The sequence below is a fragment of the Triticum aestivum genome, chromosome 2B, assembly GCF_018294505.1.
Source record: "Triticum aestivum cultivar Chinese Spring chromosome 2B, IWGSC CS RefSeq v2.1, whole genome shotgun sequence".
Classification (NCBI taxonomy): domain Eukaryota; kingdom Viridiplantae; phylum Streptophyta; class Magnoliopsida; order Poales; family Poaceae; genus Triticum; species Triticum aestivum.
The window spans coordinates 745,436,677-745,453,058 of NC_057798.1; the positions used below are offsets into that span (position 1 = coordinate 745,436,677).

The following is a 16,382-nucleotide window of genomic DNA, read 5'->3' on the forward strand; positions in this document are numbered from 1 at the left end:
CCCGGGTTGGGTTTCTAGTCGTATTCAAACCGTGGTGGCCCAATAGGTGGCAATTTTTTTATTTTTTTCCCAGTTTGTTGTTTTGTTTTTTGCATTATTTATTTTGTTTTGTTTTTTGCTTTATTTTTTAATTCTTTTTGCTTTTAGGTCAGAAAAATTATAAACTTTCTGTTAGTGCCATTAGTTTTAGAAAAATTATTTTGTTTTTTTGTTTTCTTTGTTGCTTTATTTATTTTATTTTGTTTCTACTTACAACAAAATACTTATTGTTGCTATTTTTATTTATTTTATTAAAGTTTATGTTTAATTATTTTTCTTTTAAGTCACAAAAATTATAAACTTTCTGTTAGTGCCATTAGTTTTCAAATTTGAATAGTTAAAATTTGAATTCTTTGAAATTTGTGTGAATCACAAGTTTGTGATTAACTTTACTAAAAAAATGAACATAGATGCGCCTATAGAGAAAAAAGGTCCAGACGAACCGGGACCAATGGCCCACGTGGCTGCCCTCTTGAGAGTGTTCTTGGTGAGAACATAGTTGACAAGGAGCGAACCGGGATTAATGGTATTACGAGGGCCGAACCATAAGACATTAAAGCATTTCAAATGAACTCTGAAAAAGTTGAAAGTTGGCATGGTATCATAATTTCACGCACATAGCATGTGCATGTACAAAACGGACAATGGTATCATACTCGTCTGTTACAAAGTTGGCATGGTATCATCATAATAGTTGCGGGAGAAAGTCTTCACTTTTTCTTCGCTTGTGTCATTTGCTTATTGCGCCGTAACCATGGATAATCTTCATCGTTTATCAGGATGCTGGGGTCAGCCTTGACTTTGAAGGGAGGAATTTCATGAAACTTTTCATAATCTTCAGACATGTCTGTCTTGCCCTCCACTCCCACGATGTCCCTTTTTCCTGAAAGAACTATGTGGCGCTTTGGCTCATCGTATGATGTATTCGCTTCCTTATCTTTTCTTTTTCTCGGTCTGGTAGACATGTCCTTCACATAGATAACCTGTGCCACATCATTGGCTAGGACGAACGGTTCGTCAGTGTACCCAAGATTTTTCAGATCCACTGTTGTCATTCCGTACTGTGGGTCTACCTGTACCCCGCCTCCTGACAGATTGACCCATTTGCACTTAAACAAAGGAACCTTAAAATCATGTCCGTAGTCAAGTTCCCATATGTCCACTATGTAACCATAATACGTGTCCTTTCCCCTCTCGGTTGTTGCATCAAAGCGGACACCGCTGTTTTGGTTGGTGCTCTTTTTATCTTGGTCAATCGTGTAAAATGTATTCCCATTTATCTCGTATCCTTTCCAAATCGTAACAGTCGAAGATGGTCCCCTGGACAACAAGTACAGCTCATCACAAACAGTGTTGTCACCTCTGAGACGTGTTTCCAACCAACTGCTGAAAGTCCTGATGTGTTCACATGTAATCCAGTCGTCGCACTGCTCCGGGTGTTTGGAGCGCAGACTGTTCTTGTGTTCATCGACATACGGGGTCACCAAGGTAGAGTTCTGTAGAACTGTGTAGCGTGCTTGAGACCAAGAATATCCGTCCCTGCATATTATTGAGTCCCTTCCAAGCGTGCCTTTTCCAGTCAGTCTCCCCTCATACCGCGATTTAGGGAGACCTATCTTCTTAAGGCCAGGAATGAAGTCAACACAAAACCCGATGACATCCTCTGTTTGATGGCCCATGGAGATGCTTCCTTCTGGCCTAGCGCGGTTACGGACATATTTCTTTAGGACTCCCATGAACCTCTCAAAGGGGTACATATTGTGTAGAAATACGGGGCCCAGAATGACAATCTCGTCGACTAGATGAACTAGGACGTGCGTCATGATATTGAAGAAGGATGGTGGGAACACCAGCTCGAAACTGACAAGACATTGCACCACATCACTCCTTAGCCTTGGTATGATTTCTGGATCGATCACCTTCTGAGAGATTGCATTGAGGAATGCACATAGCTTCACAATGGCTAATCGGACGTTTTCCGGTAGAAGCCCCCTCAATGCAACCGGAAGCAGTTGCGTCATAATCACGTGGCAGTCATGAGACTTTAGGTTCTGGAACTTTTTCTCTGGCATATTTATTATTCCCTTTATATTCGACGAGAAGCCAGTCGGGACCTTCATACTAAGCAGGCATTCAAAGAAGATTTCCTTCTCTTCTTTGGTAAGAGCATAGCTGGCAGGACCTTCATACTGCTTTGGAGGCATGCCGTCTTTTTCGTGCAAACGTTGCAGGTCCTCCCGTGCCTCAGCTGTATCTTTTGTCTTTCCATACACGCCCAAGAAGCCTAGCAGGTTCACGCAAAGGTTCTTCGTCACGTGCATCACGTCAATTGAAGAGCGGACCTCTAGGTCTTTCCAGTAGGGTAGGTCCCAAAATATAGATTTCTTCTTCCACATGGGTGCGTGTCCCCCAGCGTCATTCGGAACAGCTAGTGCGCGGACCCTTTCCAAAGATTACGTGTAAATCATTGACCATAGCAAGTACGTGATCACCGGTACGCATGGCGGGCTTCTTCCGGTGATCTGCCTCGCCTTTGAAATGCTTGCCTTTCTTTCGACATTGATGGTTGGTCGGAAGAAATCGATGATGGCCCAGGTACACATTCTTCCTGCAGCTTCCCAGGTATATACTTTCGGTGTCAAGTAAACAGTGCGTGCATGCGTGGTATCCCCTGTTTTTTTGTCCTGAAAGGTTACTGAGAGCGGTCCAATCGTTGATGGTCACGAATAGCAATGCCTTTAGGTCAAATTCCTCCTGTTTGTGCTCATCCCACGTACGTACACCGTTTCCATTCCACAGCTGTAAAAGTTCTTCAACTAATGGCCTTAGGTACACATCAATGTCGTTGCCGGGTTGCTTAGGGCCTTGGATGAGAACTGGCATCATAATGAACTTCCGCTTCATGCACATCCAGGGAGGAAGGTTATATATACATAGAGTCACGCGCCAGGTGTTGTGATTGCTGCTCTGCTCACCGAAAGGATTAATGCCATCCGCGCTTAAAGCAAACCATACGTTCCTTGGGTCACGTGCAAACTCAGCCCAGTACTTTCTCTCGATTTTTCTCCACTGCGACCCGTCAGCGGGTGCTCTCAACTTCCCGTCTTTCTTACGGTCCTCACTGTGCCATCGCATCAACTTGGCATGCTCTCCGTTTCTGAACAGACGTTTCAACCGTGGTATTATAGGAGCATACCACATCACCTTCGCAGGAACCCTCTTCCTGGGGGGGGGTCGCCGTCAACATCACCAGGGTCATCTCGTCTGATCTTATACCGTAATGCACCGCATACCGGGCATGCGTTCAGATCCTTGTACGCACCGCGGTAGAGGATGCAGTCATTAGGGCATGCATGTATCTTCTGCACCTCCAATCCTAGAGGGCATACGACCTTCTTTGCTGCGTATGTACTGTCGGGCAATTCGTTATCCTTTGGAAGCTTCTTCTTCAATATTTTCAGTAGCTTCTCAAATCCTTTGTCTGGCACAGCATTCTCTGCCTTCCACTGCAGCAATTCCAGTACGGTACCGAGCTTTGTGTTGCCATCTTCGCAATTGGGGTACAACCCTTTTTTGTGATCCTCTAACATGCGATCGAACTTCAGCTTCTCCTTTTGACTTTCGCATTGCGTCCTTGCATCGACAATGACCCGGCGGAGATCATCATCATCGGGCACATCGTCTGGTTCCTCTTGATCTTCAGCAGCTTCGCCCGTTGCAGCATCATCGTGCACATCGTCTGGTTCCTCTTGATGTTCAGTAGCATCACCGTATTCAGGGGGCACATAGTTGTCATCGTACTCTTCTTCTTCGCCGTCTTCCATCATAACCCCTATTTCTCCGTGCCTCGTCCAAACATTATAGTGTGGCATGAAACCCTTGTAAAGCAGGTGGGTGTGAAGGATTTTCCGGTCAGAGTAAGACTTCGTATTCCCACATATAGGGCATGGACAACACATAAAACCATTCTGCTTGTTTGCCTCAGCCACTTCGAGAAAATCATGCACGCCCTTAATGTACTCGGAGGTGTGTCTGTTACCGTACATCCATTGCCGGTTCATCTGCGTGCATTATATATAATTAAGTGTGTCAAAAATCATTACAGAACATCATGAATAGATAACTAAGTGACCAAATTAATAGAAGTTCATCATCACATTAAAACCAAAGTACATACATAGTTCTCATCTTCAAGCGAAAATCATTACAGAACAACATAAAGCTCTGCAGAGCATCTAAATTAATTAAACCATACATTGAAACTATGTAAAACATTTCAATGCGAAAACAAATGCGATCATAATCGCAACCAAGGTAACAACTGATCCAACGGCATAATGATACCAAGCCTCGGTATGAATGGCATATTTTCTAATCTTTCTAATCTTCAAGCGCATTGCATCCATCTTGATCTTGTGATCATCGACGACATCCGCAACATGCAACTCCAATATCATCTTCTCCTCCTCATTTTTTCTTATTTTTTCCTTCAAGAAATTGTTTTCTTCTTCAACTAAATTTAACCTCTCGACAATAGGGTCGGTTGGAATTTCCGGTTCAACAACCTCCTAGATAAATAAAATCTATGTCACGTTGGTCGGCATAATTTTCATAAACAATAAATGAACCAATAGTTATGAAAAGATAATATATACCACATCCGAATCATAGACAGGACAAGGGCCGACGGGGGCGGATACCAAAACCATCGCACTATATAAGATGCAATAATAAAAGTAATAAAATAATACAAGTATCTATCTAAACATATAAGTAAGAATATTTTTCCTTTCAGAAAGAAGATAAGAACAAGAGGCTCACCACGGTGGTGCCGGCGATGAGATCGGCGCGGGTGATCAACGACGGTGAAGACGGGTACGGGGCGTGACGAACCGCTAAACCTAGACAAATATTGAGGAAAATGGAGCTTGGAGGTGAGCTAGAGCACCACCAAGCCCTCTCCCCCTCGGCTGCCAGAAAAAACAGAGCAGTGTGCTCTGCTCTTACGCGAGGGGGTATATATAGGCACCTCATTGGTCCTGGTTGGCGGCTTGAACCGGGACTAAAGGGCAGCCTTTGGTCCCGGTTCGTGGCACCAACCGGGACCAATGGTGGTGGGCCAGGAGCGAGGGCCATTGGTCCTGGTTCGTCCCACCAACCGGGACCAAAAGGTCCAGACGAACCGGGACCAATGGCCGACGTGGCCCGGCCGGCCCCCGGGGCTCACGAACCGGGTCCAATGCCACCATTGGTCCCGGTTCTGGATTGAACCGGGACTAATGGGCTGACCCGGCCTGGACCAATGCCCCCTTTTCTACTAGTGATGGATCAGTCAAAGAAAGGGTTCTTGCCTGTATTACAAGGTGTGAAGTTGAGTCAGACTCAATGCCCGACCACGGCAGAAGATAGAGAGAAAATGAAAAATATTCCCTATGCTTCAGCCATAGGCTCTATCATGTATGCAATGTTGTGTACCAGACCTGACGTATGCTTAGCAATAAGTTTGGCAGGGAGGTAGCAAAGTAATCCAGGAGTGGATCACTGGACAGCGGTCAAGAACATCCTGAAATACCTGAAAAGGACTAAGGATATGTTTCTTGTTTATGGAGGTGACAAAGAGCTAGTCGTAAATGGTTACGTCGATGCAAGCTTTGACACTGATCTGGATGATTCTAAATCGCAAACCGGATACATGTTTATATTGAACGGTGGAGCTGTCAGTTGGTGCAGTTCCAAACAAAGCGTCGTGGTGGGATCTACATGCGAAGCGGAGTATATAGCTGCTTCAGAAGCAGCAAATGAAGGAGTCTGGATGAAGGAGTTCATTTCTGATCTAGGAGTCATACCTAGTGCATCGGGACCAATGAAGATCTTCTATGACAATACAGGTGCAATTGCCTTGGCAAAGGAATCCAAATTTCACAAGAGGACCAAGCACATCAAGAGATGCTTCAATTCCATCCGGGACCAAGTCCAGTTAGGAGACATAGAGATTTGCAAGATACATACGGATCTAAATGTTGCAGACCCGTTGACTAAGCCTCTTCCACGAGCAAAACATGATCAGCACCAAGACTCCATGGGTGTTAGAATCATTACTGTGTAATCTAGATTATTGACTCTAGTGCAAGTGGAAGACTGAAGGGAATATGCCCTAGAGGTAGGGATGGTATTCGAGCCGAGTCGAGCCAGCTCGGCTCGACTCACTAGACCTCATTTCGTTAACGAGCTAGCTCGACTCGACTCATTATTATAACGAGTTCAAATCCAAGATTGGCTCGACTCGTATAACTCGCGAGCTGGCTCGTTTAGCTTGTTAAGCTCGTTAAAGATATAAACATAAAACCCTCAAATATTATAAAAATGATTATGTATATATTAAACATATATGTCACTAAAAATAGTAATTTCCTTGTAACGCATGAGTCTCCTAGGCGGTTGAGCCTTCAACGGCTAGGCCTTGTGTTGTGCGCCTGGGACATAGGGTGCTGAGTGGCTGATCTTTTTTTGTATTGGGAGTGGTTGATCTTTTGTATCGAGCCTAATGAGTTACACGAGTATTCCTGAGATTGACTCGTTTAACTTGGTCTATAAACAATCTTAAACTAAAGCTTGACTCGGCTCGTTATTCTTCGAGTTCGAGTCGATTCGAGCAGAGTCACGAGCTACTCATTTACCTCACGAGCTTCGAGCTTTTTTTCCAACCCTACCTAGAGGCAATAATAAAGTTATTATTTATTTCCTCATATCATGATAAATTTTTATTATTCATGCTAGAATTGTATTAACCGGAATCATGATACATGTGTGAATACATAGACAAACTTAATGTCACTAGTATGCCTCTACTTGACTGGCTCATTAATCAAAGATGGTTATGTTTCCTAACCATAGACATGAGTTATCGTTTGATTAACGGGATCACATCATTAGGAGAATGATGTGATTGACTTGACCCATTCCGTTAGCTTAGCACTTGATCGTTTAGTATGTTGCTATTGCTTTCTTCATAACTTATACAAGTTCCTACAACTATGAGATTATGAAACTCCCGTTTACCGGAGCAACACTTTGTGTTCTACCAAACGTCACAATGTAACTGGGTGATTATAAAGGAGCTCTACAGGTGTCTCCAAAGGTACATGTTGGGTTGGCATATTTCGAGATTAGGTTTTGTCACTCCGATTGTCGGAGAGGTATCTCTAGGCCCTCTCGGTAATGCACATCACTATAAGCCTTGCAAGCAATGTAGCTAATGAGTTAGTTACGGAATGATGCATTAAGTAACGAGTAAAGAGACTTGCCGGTAACGAGATTGAACTAGGTATTGAGATACCGACAATCAAATCTGGTGCAAGTAACATACCGATGACAAAGGGAACAACGTATGTTGTTATGCGGTTCGACCGATAAAGATCTTCATAGAATATGTAGGAGCCAATATGAGCATCCAGGTTCCGCTATTGGTTATTGACCGGAAACATGTCTCGGTCATGTCTACATTGTTCTCGAACCCGTAGGGTCCGCACGCTTAAGGTTTCGATGACAGTTATATTATGAGTTTATGGGTTTTAATGTACCGAAGTTTGTTCGGAGTCCCGAATGTGATTACGGACATGACGAGGAGTCTCGAAATGGTCGAGACATGAAGATTGATATATTGGAAGCCTATATTTGGATATCGGAAGTGTTCCGATTGAAATCGGGATTTTACCGGAGTACCGGGAGGTTACCGGAACCCCCCGGGGGCTTAATGGGCCTACATGGGCCTTAGTGGAGAAGAGGAGAGGAGGCAAGGGCTGGGCCGCGCGCCCCTCCCACCTTAATCCGAATAGGACAAGGAGAGGGGGGCGGCGCCCCCCCCCCCTTTCCTTCCTCTCTCCCTCCTCCTTCCCCCCTTCTCCTAGTCCAACAAGGAAAGGAGGGAGTCCTACTCCCGGTGGGAGTAGACTCCCCTTGGCGCACCCCCTCCTAGGCCGGCCACCCCTCCCCCCTGGCTCCTTTATATACGGGGGCAGGGGGCACCTCTAGACACAACAATTGATCTCTTGATCTCTTAGCCGTGTGCGGTGCCCCCCTCCACCATAGTCCTCCTCGATAATATTGTAGCGGTGCTTAGGCGAAGCCCTGCGATGGTAGAACATCAAGATCGTCACCACGCCGTCGTGCTGACGGAACTCTTCCCCGACATTCTGCCGGATCGGAGTACGGGGATCATCATCGAGCTGAATGTGTGCTAAAACTCAGAGGTGTCGTAGTTTCGGTGCTTGATCGGTTGGGCCGTGAAGACGTACGACTACATCAACCGTGTTGTTATAACGGTTCCGCTGTCGGTCTACGAGGGTACGTGGACAACACTCTCCCCTCTCGTTGCTATGCATCACCATGATCTTGCGTGTGCGTAGGAATTTTTTAGAAATTACTACGTTCCCCAACAGTTTGATTTTGTAAGTTTGCTGACATTGCATGCACATTCGTTATGCAATATGAGTACTGGAGAGGAAATTCCACAGTACCAGAATCATGAGCCGACTCCACACGCAAATGAGAATATGTAAGATTGTTACTAGATCCCATGATCCAAGTAATGTTCTTGTAAAGAAGAATGTTGCCATTTCTGCAAGATTGTTACTAGATATATGCTCTTTCATCAGTGAACATTACTTGGATTTCTCGATTTGCACTTCCAGCCCTGCATTTGCTCATTTGACTCTTTGTGCTTTTCATACTTGTAAATACACTCATTGCAACTACAGGATAAATTACATGATACAATAAAGCAATTGGAAGATGAGAAGGGTTTATGGCTTGAAAAAGTGGCATCTATGCTTGCCCCTGTCCTTAACATTGACGTACAAAACAGTATCTTGTAGGGACTATCATTTATTTGTTTATAAGCGTAATTGAGGAAACGGGCTATGGATCAATAGATGCAAAACCTGTCTAATGTAAGCTTATTACCTGAACCAGATGTTCACTTGTGAGCATGAAAAAACTATTTATTAAAGTGGCTAAAATTATTGCCGTACGTGCTCCACCACAACTAAAACAACAATACATGGATTTTTTTCAACGCGCACATGGATTCAGCGAGTCTCTACGCCATTTAGCGCAACGGGTCAACACTCCAAATCAAGATGCCACAAATAGCTGTTCATTATTGTTTTTTCATGTAAAAGGGTTATAATTCTTACCCTAATTGTTTGCTAAAACCTAAAGTTACCAACATTTACAAATATTTTCAAAGCATTCACGGTTTTGAATGGGACTACGCTCGTGCAAAAACAAACTCGGAGGATTAAATATTTATATGATTTTTGAAGTCTTTCATTTCTCCGTTATGCGAAAAGGGCATAGAGGAGATCACATCTATGAATATGAATGGGAGGGTGATATACGTTTAAGAAATATTGTTTTAAAACAGAAATGATTTAGATAGGTTCCCTCTCAGGTGGGGAGGGACAAATGTGGCTGCATCAACATGTTAGGGAACGTAGTAATTTCAAAAATTTCCTATGCACACGCAAGATCATGGTGATGCATAGCAACGAGAGGGGAGAGTGTTGTCCACGTACCCTCGTAGACCGAAATCGGAAGCGTTATGACAACGCGGTTGATGTAGTCGTACGTCTTCACGGCCTGACCGATCAAGCACCGAAACTACGGCACCTCCGAGTTCTAGCACACGTTCAACTCGATGACGCCCCTCAAACTCCGATCCAGCCGAGTGTCAAGGGAGAGTTCCGTCAACACGACGGCGTGGTGACGATCTTGATGTTCTACCGTCGCAGGGCTTCGCCTAAGCACCGCTACAAAATTATCAAGGTGGACTATGGTGGAGGGGGGCACCGCACACGGCTAAGAGATCAAGAGATCAATTATTGTCGTGCCTAGAGGTGCCCCCCTGCCCCCGTATATAAAGGAGCAATGGGGGATGGGGCGGCCGGCCTAGGAGGGGGCGCGCCAAGGGGAGTCCTACTCCCACCGGGAGTAGGACTCCCTCCTTCCTTGTTGGAGTAGGAGAAGGGGAAAGAGGGGGAGAGGAAGAAGGAAAAGGGGGCTGCGCCCCTTGTCCAATTCGGACCAGGGGGGGGGGGGCGTAGGTCTCCTTCCTTTTGGCCTCTCTCCTCTATTCCCGTATGGCCCAATAAGGCCCATATACTCCCCGGCGAATTCCCGTAACTCTCCAGTACTCCGAAAAATACCCGAATCACTTGGAACCTTTCCGAAGTCTGAATATAGTCGTACAATATATCGATCTTTAAGTCTCGACCATTTCGAGACTCCTAGTCATGTCCCCGATCTCATCCGGGACTCAGAACTCCTTCGGTACATCAAAACTCATAAACTCATAATATAACTGTCATCGAAACCTTAAGCATGCGGACCCTACGGGTTCGAGAACAATGTAGACATGACCGAGACATGTCTCCGGTCAATAACCAATAGCGGAACCTGGATGCTCATATTGGCTCCCACATATTCTACGAAGATCTTTATCGGTCAAACCGTATAACAACATACGTTGTTCCCTTTGTCATCGGTATGTTACTTGCCCGAGATTTGATCGTCGGTATCTTAATACCTAGTTCAATCTCGTTACCGGCAAGTCTCTTTACTCGTTACATAATACATCATCCCGAAAAACTCATTAGTTGCAATGCTTGCAAGGCTTATAGTGATGTGCATTACCGAGTGGGCCCAGAGATACCTCTCCGACAATCGGAGTGAAAAATCCTAATCTCGAAATACGCCAACCCAACATGTACCTTCGGAGACACCTATAGAGCTCCTTTATAATCACTCAGTTACGTTATGACGTTTGGTAGCACACAAAGTGTTCCTCCGGTAAACGGGAGTTGCATAATCTCATAGTCATAGGAACATGTATAAATCATGAATAAAGCAGTAGCAACATACTAAACGATCAAGTGCTAAGGCTAACTGAATGGGTCAAGTCAATCACATCATGCTCCTAATGATGTGATCCCGTTAATCAAATAACAACTCATGTTTATGGTTAGGAAACTTAACCATCTTTGATTAATGAGCTAGTCAGGTAGAGGCATACTAGTGACATTATGTTTGTCTATGTATTCACACATGTATTATGTTTCCGGTTAATACAACTCTAGCATGAATAATAAACATTTATCATGAAATAAGGAAATAAATAATAACTTTATTATTGCCTCTAGGGCATATTTCGTTCACAACAAAGTGGCTGAAGAGGGCCGCGATGGTTGTGCTCCGGGCGCTGCTGCCCCCTTCCCTGCGTCATCATCATCACGCGCAGCGGCCGACAACATCTTATTGTAGACAACAATCCACCAGATTTTCTAATAAAGGGGATAAAGTCATGGATAGTTTTTTCATTGCACACATAGGTTTAGCGTCCTCTGCGCCATTTGGTGCAAGGGGTCCACTAGTTTGTGATATTAACCAAGCATATGTGTATGTATCGTATTCACCCCATATTCGTTCCTGGTAGTATATACTTTTGTAATTCTTTTTGAGGTTTATGTATTCATTTCCGCTTCCGTAAACAAAAATAAATAAAAACAGCTGTGGTACTTTATCCATTGCACAATGTAGTGCCTATAGATTTTTGTGAAAGTCAAACTTTGCCAACTTTATCCAAGTGTATAGAGAAAATTGCCTACATCTACAATATCAAACATGTACATTCTGAAAATATAACTCACGGTGTATCCAATGAGGTGCGTTTAGTATTCTAGATGTACCTATTTTTCTCTATAAACATGATCAAAGTTTGTAATATTTGACTTCTGTAAAAATTTATATGCACTACATTATGGAACGGAGGGAGTAGCACTTTGTTTTGTTCATTACCGCTTCGTTTTCATCTCTAGCTAGAGATAAATACGTAGCTTCATTGCTAATAAACACAATAAAAATGAAAAATAAGTATTCTTCATGGTTCATGGCCCATGGATTATATTCCACCATACCTGACAATTCTCTTGCAAGTTGCGAGATCATGAAATATGTTTGGTTTAGTAGTTGTCTCTTTTGATTTAAATCACTAATTCCACCATACACAAGAGGATTAAATGAATCATATGTGTCTAAAAGGAATTGTGCCTCTCCACTTAATTAGGTTGCTTCTAATGCTCCACCTTGTGTTGATAATATCTATACCTACTAATAAAAGAAATAGGTATTCTTAGTCCGTCATGCTATTTTATGGAAAACCCCTTAATGTTTCTGACATTAAACCCGCAGTACATATGAAATGTTTTTTAAAATACTCATATCTTCTAAACCGTAACTCTAAATTTAACATGTTTTATATGAATTTTTATTAGAAAACTATGTAGAATTTGAATATGATGCTATTTTACATGTTAACAATTTAAAATGTACTATCTAGACTGCAATGTTAATCGCCACACCAACGCTTCCTCGCCTCTGGCCATCAACCTGTCGCGTCGTTTACCATCTCCGGCGGCGGTACGATCCTCTACCTTTTCTCGGTAGGTGCGGTGCCAACATCACCTAACGATCCAGTAGCCTACCGGCGCGCCACGATTGGCCTGTTAGACGACGCGCACCACAACCTTTGCTGAGCCGCTCCTCCCTATAGGCGGCGAGTTCTGGTCACATCAAGACGAGCCGCAGTGCCGCATCGTCCTCCGCCGCCTGAAATGGGGTCGGCCAGTTGGGCGATGCGCACCACAAGATCGTTTGTTTTTGTCGTTTTTCTTTACTCACCCATAAAAACACCTCATCCCAAACATGACATGAATAAATGCATGATCACTTGCTCGTTTCTTTGTACGAATTAAATCTGCATGCAAGACGTGTTGAAATAGAACACCAGTAGAATCTTAAAGACGCTTTTATAGGTTCGATCAGACCATCTTTGTTTGGGCCATAACTACAAACCCTGTTCAAGAATTCATCCAATTAACCAGTTAACTTGCCGATTAATCCCTACTCGTAGGGTTACCAAGTAGCCGATTAACTGATTAATCGCCTGAGTAATTGATTAAATGGCCGATTAACTTGCCGATTAGTCTATTAATTCCCTACTCGTCAGCCAACCGAGCAGCTACCAGGTAACGATTTCCTCAACAATGACTACAAATTCTCATATTATAGACCATCTTTTATAAATTAAGAGCGTGTGGTATTTTTTTCTCCCGTTGCAACACACAGGCCTTTTTGCTATGTTGATAATAAGCTAAACCAGATAGGCAGAAAGTGAAGTGGCGGGGTAACTAAAGCGAGAGGGGTGGTTTTGGTGTCTCAAAGAAGAAACAATGCTAGTCACCAGGCAGTATGTATACTAGATAATACCCCGCGTGTTGCTGCGGAATAGTATGTAAAATATAAACTCCAAAAAATATTAGGCATATTCAAGGTAAAATGGAAGATAAGTGTTGCAAATTTATTATTTGTTGTTTCACAGGAAAAAGGCTTGTGTTAATATAGATTTTAAAAAAAGTACCCAAGTCATCTTGCCAAGATTAGAAGTTTTTCTTTAAAATTGTTTGGATTGCTTACCACATGTGTCACGTGGTGTTGCCAAGAGTGGAAGTTGATTCCGTACAGCTAGTCTTGTTGTTCCTTTTACATGCATACCAAATTATTACTGCATGAAGAGTGCAGACCTCATGCGGACCATTTTAGTCAAAATAGCTCACGTGTCTTGTAAACTAATGTAAGATCTTTTATATCACTGTAGCCCCTGTAAACTAATATAATATCTTTTGGATCATTACTTAGTATATTGCATGGCCACTTGACCATATATGGAACAGAATACTCATGGTCATGGCCCTATCACCGGAAGGTGTCATGTTCCTTTCCATTGCAACAAATATGCACAGTAAAACATATAGATACAGGTGGATAGGGGATGCGAGATCAGGATCAAAAGGTGGATCAGTGCCCATGGCCATTTTTCTTGTTCGTGGTAGCCTGTACTTCTGTGTTGGTGTGCCTTTTGCAGTCGGCCACACAAGGCATCTGGTAGAAATTTAGGACAGCCCCTGGCGGTGCTCCTAGATGCCGTCACTGTCGAGGTCAAGATAGTTGGCGGTAACTCGCTGCAGGGGGAGTCCGGCGACGGCCGCGGGTCAACGGAGGCTCTGTAGACGGGGCTGAGGCAAGTTGGAGATGGAAGTGATTAACTTGAGATCGTTCAGGGTGCAGCTGCATCCGTGCAGGCTCGTCCTCGCCAGCGTCCGCGACAGGTCCTCCAAGGACAACGACCGCAGGTTCATCACCATGCACCGCCGTCGCACCGACCTGGGATTGAACCACGGCTCCGCACACTGACTATTTCTCCTCATCGCCGCCACTGCCCCGCCCGAAGCACACGAAGAGGACCCCGCCCCTCCAAGTTGCCGCTATCAACCAAGGCCCGCCCTACACAGCATCGGCTTCAAGGCGGGAAAGAATCCCTGTCGGAGACAATCCCCGCGTTTCTACCGGAGTATCCTCCCAGGCCAGAAAGAAAGGCATCTCCGGGTTCCAACGGTTGGTACGATTTCCGTGAACTGGCCAGAGCCAATCTCGAGAGCGACGCGGGGAGCTACCTTCTTTGGAATGGAGGCTGAGAAGGGAGAGGAGGAGCAGGGCACCACGGACGCCGCCTCACCGACACACGCATCACATCAGCAGGGAGAGATTTTTAGTGGCTTTTCCTGGATGTGGGTGTGAACTGTGAAGGAGGAGAGGAGAGGACGTGTGAAGCTGCAAGCGCAATTCAAGTGGCAATCTCGCTAGGTGATGTGTAGTATATATAAAAGGAGCAGACGACTCCTCGGTGACTATCTATTGGTTTCACATTATTACTTTGCATTTAATTTCTCCATCTGGCGGAGAAGGTGACCAGTGGAGAAGTAGATGAATAGTTTCTTTAGACAAAGAAAGAAGATGAATAGGTACGTGCGGAAAACTAATTAGATGGGCCGAGAGCATATAGAGGAAGGTCATACGTTGGCAATTGCAGTCCACTTGTTTAGCCAGGCAACGACGGAAGTTAAACGCGGAGATGAAACAAAAAGTTGAACATGATGTACTTAATACCGGTGATGTGGCTGTTTCACACATGAGACCTACTTGATGATGTGGATGGGCTGCATGATGAGAGAATAGGGAGAAGTGGGGAGCAACTTCTTAAGAATGTTAGATTTGGATCCCATCCGGATCTTCTAGTCCATATCCTCTTTCCCCCCTGCTTCTTGAGTGTCCACATAATATCCTACAACTAACTATTTGAAAGAACCTTACCTACAACGGACTAAGCCCATATGCATTGGAGAGTTTAATTGAACTTACTCTAAGCAAATATGCATTGAGAGAGGCTTTATACTTCTTGCGGGATCCAATGTTGTAACTAACATTAGGGCGAGCCATCCCTTTTCATGGCAGAGTGTGTTACTTCCATATTCAAACAACATTAGAAATACTAGCAAATTTATGTTTTGGGAACAATAAGTTCTACTTGGGGTCCTTCGTCCTGCATAACATCTACATGATAAAATTGACAATGTCAACAAAAGTCTAAACAACTTGCTATTGTCAACAAGTCAAAGAGAAAAATATGGTGAAGCGGAAATTCAAAGGATGAAGCCTGCTATGAAATACTCCCTCCGTCCCAAAATTCTTGTCTTAGATCTATCTAAATACGGATGTATCTAGTTACATTTTAGTGTTAGATACATCCATATATAGACAAATGTAGGACAAGAATTTTGGGATGGAGGGAGTAAAATGATGGAGAGATGAGTGAGCTGGTCCAGCATGGACCATGCTCCATCGTCCCTAGCCCATCATGGACTAGTGGACGAGATTATCGTAGTTGTCCCTCCTACCGACCACCTTGAGGGAAACATTGACAATTTGTCAAGTCCATGTGCATGTCCCCTCACTCTCATTTGAATCAAATCAAGGGTAGAGGCACATAGTTCCAAGACTAGTCTGGGAACCTAGGGTCGAGTCTGAGGTTTCCGTTGACTCAGGACGACGTCAAGGAAGAGAAATTTTTTGGAGCTCACCTCAGAGAGTCTCTGAAGACCCCAAGTCTTGGAACAATCTTCCCTCAACACTGCTCCTAATAGGATTATATTAAGCTACGATAAACAAGATGACCTCACATACTCCCTCCGTCCAGAATTACTCGTCAACAAAATGGATGTATCTAGAACTAAAATATATCTAGATACATCCATTTCAATGACAAGTATTTCCGGACGGAGGGAGTATTAAATACAGTCAAAGTGTCATTTTGATGAGTTTATGGTGATCTTTGGTATAAGACCATCGTACAGACCCCCTACTAACTTTGTATCGCAACCGCACCTAGAAAA

General features: G+C 43.9%; 1 pseudogene; it reads left to right on the forward strand.

Moving 5' to 3' along the window:
* The first annotated feature begins 14,184 nt into the window (after window positions 1-14,184).
* LOC123039541 (uncharacterized) lies at window positions 14,185-14,730 on the forward strand (annotated as a pseudogene).
* The last annotated feature ends 1,652 nt before the right edge of the window (window positions 14,731-16,382 follow it).